Genomic DNA, 7854 nt, shown 5'->3' on the forward strand with positions numbered 1-7854 from the left:
GATACTTGTATCACCAATCAAAGGGAAACCATTTTTACTTTACATCTCAGTGACAAATATATCATTAGGAGCTCTTTTAGCACAACATGATGAAGAAGGTAAAGAAAGAACAGTCTTTTACATCAGTAGAACACTTATCGGCTATGAATTGAACTATACATCAGTTGAGAAGACATGCCTAGCAGTTGCATTTGCAACTCAGAAACTATGACATTATATGTTGACTCATTTTGTGAAACTGATAGCAAAAATAGATACGTTAAAGTATTTGTTGATGAAGTCAACTTTGACAGGCAGACTGGCAAAATGGGTTATGGTACTAAGTGAGTTTGATATAGAATATGTTGATCGAAAAGCTATCAAAGGACAAGTTATTGCTGATCAATTAGCTGAAGCACCTTTACAAGATGACATACCATTGCACATTGAATTTCCTGATGCTAACATTCTGACAATAAGTACAAAATTTTGAGAATTGTACTTTGATGGTTCTTATACACAATATGGATCAAGCACGGGAATTTTGTTCATCGTACCTTAGGGACACATGATTCCAAAATCATATAGATTGTGGTTCCCATGCATAAATAATACTGCAGAATATGAAGCATTGACTATTGGGCTCAAAATGACTATTGAATGGAATATCAAGGAATTACATGTCTATGGTGATTCATAGCTTATCATCAACCAAATAAATGATGATTATCGAACTAAGGATGACAATCTCATGCCCTACAAACAGTTGGTAGAAGATTTTAAAGAACACTTTGAAGAAGTATCATTCACTCATATCCCAAGAAATGAGAATAAAGCAGTAGATGCAATGGCTACAATAGCATCTCTCTTGCAGAATCAAGAGAATCAACAACATTACAAATTCCTAGTGGAAGATATCTTAACCCCTACCATTCAATCCCAACATACCTACATGATTTTCCATATATCTGGAACCAGTCAATCCTTATACAACCAAACTTATCAATACTTAAGAGAGAATATCCTTCCTCTTGACTTATCCCACAATCAGAGAAGAAATTTTATCCATCAGTCATCCTACTATACTATTATTGTTGATACCTTATATAAGCAAGGTCTAGATAGCACTTTATTGAGATGTCTCAAACAAGAGGAGTTTGAGAAAGTTCTTAACAAATTTCACACAAGTATACACACTCAAGTAGATTAACACTAGCTAAGAAACTTCTTTGTATGGGTTACTATTGGCCTACTATGCAAAGAGATTCATTCACATATGCCAAGAAATAAAAACAATGCCAGATCCATGGGGATCTCATCCACACACCAGCACAATAATTGCATCCTATGGCAGGATCATGGTCATTTTCTCAACGGGGCCTTGATTTGGTAGGTAAGATAAATCCTTTATCCTCTAATGGACATAAGTTCATTCTGACTGCTATTGAATATTTCACTAAATGGATTGAAGCAGTACCTTTGATAAAAGTGACATGAAAGCAAATATCATCATTCATCTTGAGTTATATAATCTGTCGCCATGGAGTTCCTATGACCATTATCATTGATAAGGGACGACCATTTAAGAATCAAGATGTGAAGGAACTATGTGAGCGATTCCATATCCAACATAGGTTTTCTACACCATATTATCCACAAGGAAATGGTCAAGCTGAGGCATCAAACACAACTATCTTGAAAATCTTGAAGAAAATAGTCAATGAAGCTGGAAAAGACTGGCACATTCAACTAAATCCTGCTCTTTGGGCATACCGAACCAGCATCCGCACACCAATGGGGACAACGCCATATTTATTAGTCTATGGATCAAAATCCATATTACCAATAGAAGTAGAGATACCTTCTCTACGAGTTTCCTTGAAAGGTCTTATACTAGAAGAAGAAGAACGAGTCTCTAGACTTCACAAAACTTAAGCTGACTCAGGAATGTCGTCAAAATGTAATAGATCATATGAAGGCATATCAACAGAGAATGGAAAGAAGTCATAATAAAAAATTCAAGCCACATATTTTTTAGATTGGAGATATAGTTCTAAGGGATAATCCAAGAAATCAGCAAGACCAAGAAAACAAGGGTAAATTTGAACCAAATTGGTTAGGTCATTTTGCCATAGTAGCAGCATATGTCTCAGGAGCATACAAGTTATCTACTCCTAAAGGTGATTGGTTTGATGAACCTATCAATTCCATCCATCTCAAGAAATTCTATTCTTGAGATATAAAGTCCTAAAAAAATCAATAAAAAGCATATAAAGTCCTGAACAAATCAGTAAAAATTAGAAAAGTAGAAAATCCCTAAAAAGGCATAAAACAGTGTAAACAAAAAAATGCAATAAATTTAGATAGTGAAAACTTGGTAAACAAGCACTATCTAAAAGGTGAGTTCTTCCATCTATGAGATCGCTTTGCACACTGCATCTATCACTTCCATCTATCCTAGCTCATCCATTTCATCTTTTGCATCCATTACTATGAACCATTAGCAGGAAATATGTAGCTTACTAACAGTTATCAATCTTTGACATACTTGTCATAGTCACTGTCTTAGATTTTATCAGAATCAATCATATCTACATTATATCCCATCGTGACTTGGATATTGATCAATCCATACATCCATAATAAAGTTTTGTTTCCACTAGGGGCAAAATCCTAGTTCCTTTTACTAAGGTGATCTTTTAAATCTTAGAAAATCCAAAACATTCGGAAAACTTAGAAAAACCAAAAACACCTAGGGTTTTAAAACAGATAACAAGCAATGAAGATCAAGGCATTTTGTAGCAACTGAATTGTGAAACTCAGAATACACAGATTCAACCAGCAAGTAATAAAGGATTATCACTGGTCATTCATCAAGATGATTATATAAATTAATGACCATGAGAACATGTGAATGAAATACAAGATTTAGTGTTTATATATTGATTTTATTGCTAATCATGTACTCTATGCAACTCAGGGATGTTCATGACTAGAGAAGCTATGATGGGGCATTATTATTTTCTTTGTTTGTTGTTTGTGGTTTATCTCTTGTTAAGGTATGTACTTGTCTAAAGATATAATTGACAAAAGATTAAGGAGGACGTTTTGAGTCATGCATGAAAGGGGATAATCCTTGTCTGTTCTGTGAGAAATGCTTAGGTCAACTTGATTCATTATATCAAGTTGCTTGTATAAACTTGCTATATCAAAATCCATGTAAGAAATACTCAGGTCAGCTTGATTCATTATATCAAGTTGCTTGTATTTTCTTACAACATTTTAAAGCTCAATGATGAAATCAAACACTGTTACAAGACAACATATGAAGAATAGAAATATCTTTTTAGATCATTTTTTAGATTATCTCATTAATTCGTCTATATTATAAGCATTCATTGTCAATTACATTATAAGTCTATTATTTCATTCAGAGATCAATGATTGTTTATAAAGAGTATACTTGGACAAACAAAAACAATTTTCAATTGATCATTGTAGGTGCATTCATCTTTAGAATCTGTTAAATTACCATCATTCGTTTCATTTAGTTGCATTTCACTCATTGAATTATTTTTCATTCCATTAAGTGCATTTCATTTAATCATGTAGTATATCATCATTATTATCTGCATTAGGATCATTATCATTGTAGTTCTTTTTATCCCTTAAAATCATTTAGTTGCATCTTTATACTTAGATTCAAAATCATTATAAACATTACATATAAGAATCAAAAACATTTCATATCGATCATTTGTATTTCAAAATCATTCATTTGCATTCCCATATAGATTATTGCATTTGCATCATTTAAGTTAGTAATCATTTTCATTTGCATCCATGATCATCAAAATCAAAAATCAAAAGCATTTTCATTTCATCATCATTGCATCATATAGAGCATCATCATGAAAATAAAAGAAACAAAAGATTGTCATCCATGTAATAAATGCATATAGATCATCATCATATAGAGTCCATGTCTGCATATAGATCATCATAAAATAATAAAAATTCCAAATATACAATAATATCGGATCTAAAATACAAGTGCCTCATCAATATAAATCAAGTCAAGGTTGTCATGTGCCACTGCCACCTGACTCTATCCACCTCTATGGTTGTGGGCGAGAAGATCCTCTAGATGCTTGTCCTGCACGATCACCACTCCTCTAAGGAGGTCCCATGACTCCACCACTGCTAGTATCCATCCTCACAGTGGTATGATAGCTACCTGCCCTCTGGCTCTCTGCAACTAAATCCTCATATAATCGTCGCTAATTTGTTGTCTCCTTCTCGACCTAAAATAATGCTCTGACGATATTAGCTGAGAGAGTGCCAAATCCAACCTACTGAATGTGATCAAGAAGACCCTGAGTATCTTGTTGTCTCCTAACCGCCCTGTCTCTCTCTATTGTGAGTGTCTGCACCTATGCTCTAAGATGATCTATCTGTGCTCTGATACTATCCAAGGCATCCTGCTCTGACACATTGGTGCAACCACCAGCAAGGAGAAACCTCAAAGAGATCTGTCCTACCAGTTAGCAAGAGTAAACAAAATGGAAACACAAAGATATGATGGAGGCAACGTAGAACTAATGGAATTATATCATGAATTGTTAATACAATCAACCAGTAACTATCCGGGTTACATAGATCAGCACATAAGCCTGCAAGAACATACAAAATAGATCACAACTGGGACCTTGAATCAAGAGATTTATCTTCTAAGTTCCATCTTCTATCTTCTACTACTCGCTATCTGTCGTCTGTTGTCCCCTTAATTCTCAATTACACTGATATATATATATATATATACACAATCCAAGGAAAACAGGTCGGCCCAAAGGATCAAAGCTCGAAGAACAAAACCTAACGTGTACAACCAACAAGGTCGGCCTCCACCAAGAGACTTCTGAAAAATCCAAAGGATGAAACATGGAAGGTCGGCCACATGCCAAGAAACATCAAGATCAATGTCTAAGGCTCTACAAGCTTCAAAATGGGTTCTAGTAGATCACCAGAATAGGTCTTAGGCAACCGGTAACAAAGGAGCAACCAGTAGAAAGAAACTGTCAAAGGAACCAATAGCGATATCTTTCTGAAAAGTGATCCAAATGCGATGTGGTTTGGAATCAAGAAAGATGATCAAGTCTTCGAGTAGAATCCAACTCCATAGGTTCCAGTGAGCCAAAATCAGTACATAGAAAGAAACACTAAAACTGTAAATAGCAAGCAAAATAACAAAGGAAAATGTTTTTTTGGTTGATGCAAGATTGCCATGAACCGAGGATGCTCCTGCATCAGACATCCGAGGTTGTTGAAAAAAAAGTGAGTCTCTCACTTTGCAAGGGTCAGATGAAAACCAAGGCATTCTACCTCTTCCTGAGAAATCCAAGATGAATCTTCAACTGATCTGCCTTTCCACTTTACCAAGTACTCTTGATACTGATTGCTCCAGGTACTGTGCCCAATCCTACTATCCAAAATGTCTTCAATTTGATCTGGTTCCTTCCAGGGCAATTGTTTCTCCCAGTCTGCTATACCATCTTCACTTAATTCTGGTTCATGATATTGATGAAGGTCTATAATATTGAACACCGGTGAAATACTCAAACCATCCGGTAACTCCACTTCATATGCATTTCTAGAACTGAATTTCCTTAGGATCCTACAAGGCCCAAACTTCTTCATCTACAACTTATTGTAGGTTCCAACCAGGAATCTCTCTTTTCTTTAGTATACCATCACCTCATTGCCAACTCCAAATTCCTTACGTCTCCTCTTCTCATCTGCCTTTTTCCTTATACTTATTGTTCATGTCCTCCAAATTTTGTTTAACCTAACTATCCAAGGCTGCCATGTGATCTACAAAATCCTCTGCTTTTGAACTTCTCTGGTCATCACTGCTAATATCCCTTAATTCTGATATACCTCTAGGATGCATTCTGGTAACTATCTCAAAAGGTATTTTTCTGGTACTCCTACTCACTAAATTGTTATAGGCAAACTTTGCTTATGCAAGGATTAAATCCCAACTTCTAGTTTTATGTCCCACTAAACATCTCAATAGGTTTCCTAAGCTCTGGTTAACTACTCCTGACTGTCCATTAGTCTGTGGGTGAAAAGTAGAACTGAATTTCAAATCCATCTTCATCTTCTTCCAAAGTGTTCTCCAAAAATAGCCAACAAACTTAGTGTCTCTATCTGAAACTATGCTTTTAGGTAATCCATGCAATCTCACCACTTCCTTGAAAAATAGGTCTGCTACATGAAATGCATAAGATGTCTTCTTGCAAGGTATGAAATGAGCCATATTAGAAAATCTATCCACCACCACAAATATTGAATCATTCCCTCTCTGTGTCTTAGGCAATCCTAGTATGAAATATATGCTTACATCCTCCCAAGGTCTAACTGGTACTATCAAAGGTTTATACAATCCCGCATTCTGACTACTACCTTTTGCAACTTGACAAACTCTACAACTCTCCACATATCTCTTGACATCCTTATGAATTTGTGGCTAAAAGTACTGCTCACTTACCAAGGCTACTGTTTTGTCAATACCAAAGTGTCCAGCTAAACCTCCACTATGTTTCTCCTTAATCAGATTCTCTCTCATAGAACTCTTAGGTACGTACAACTGAACTCCTTTGAATAACATTCCATCCTGTATGAAATAGTCCAACCACTTGCTCCTATCTACCATAACTGGTTCTCTACATGCTTTCCAAGGTTCTCCAAAATCCGGGTCATCATCATACAAGGTTTTCAGTTCTTCAAAACCTAATACTGTCACTCTCATTTGTGTCAGCAAATTCCTTCTCCTACTTAATGCATCAACAAATTTGTTAGATTTCCCACTTCTATGCTTCAACACAAAGGTGTAACTTTGCAAAAATTCTACCCATCTCATATGTCTCTGATTCAACTTATTCTGATTGTTCAAATACTACAAAGCTTGATGATCTGTATACAAGAAAAACTCCCTAGGCAATAGGTAATGTCTCCATGTCTTCAAGGCTTGAATTATGGCATAAAATTCTTGATCGTATACTGAATATCTTCTCCTAGTATCATTCAATTTCTCACTGAAATAGGCTACTGCTATTCCTTCTTGGCTCAAGACTGCTCCTATTACTATTCCACTTGCATCACAATCAACCTAAATACTTTGTTGAAATCTAGTAAAACCAACACAGGTCGCTCTGTCACTTTCTACTTCAATAACTCAAAACTTTTGTTTTCTCTGGTGGTCCATTTGAATTCCTTCTTGTCTCCTCTCATGGTCTTGGTTACAAACTGAACTGAAATTTCTAATGAAATTCTCGTAGAAACTAGCTGGTCCATGAAATGATCTTATCTCTCTAATGCTTTCCAGTGTAGGCCACTCAATGATTGCTTTCACTTTCTTAGGGTCCATCTTTGATCCATCCACAGATATCACAAATCCTAAATAGACTAACTCTTCCTTCATGAAAGTACACTTCTTAAGGTTTATCAACAACTTTTCTTCTCTCAACCTTTGCAAAACTTGTCTCAAATGCAACAAATTCTCTTCTTTTGTCTTATTGAAAAATCAGAATGTCATCCAAGTAAACAATAACAAACTTACCGAAGAATTTCTTTAATACATCATTCATCAATCTCATGAAAGTACTAGGTGCATTAGTCAAACCGAAAGGCATCACCAACCATTCATACAGTCCTTCATTTGTCTTAAATGTTGTCTTCCACTCATCTCCTTCTCTGATCCTAATCTGATGATATCCACTCTTCAAATCTGTCTTTGTAAAGTATCTTGCTCCACTCAAACAACCCATTATGTCATCCATTCTAGGTAAGGGAAACCAGTATTTCACTGTGATC

This window comes from Cryptomeria japonica, chromosome 8, assembly GCF_030272615.1.
Source record: "Cryptomeria japonica chromosome 8, Sugi_1.0, whole genome shotgun sequence".
NCBI lineage: Eukaryota > Viridiplantae > Streptophyta > Pinopsida > Cupressales > Cupressaceae > Cryptomeria > Cryptomeria japonica.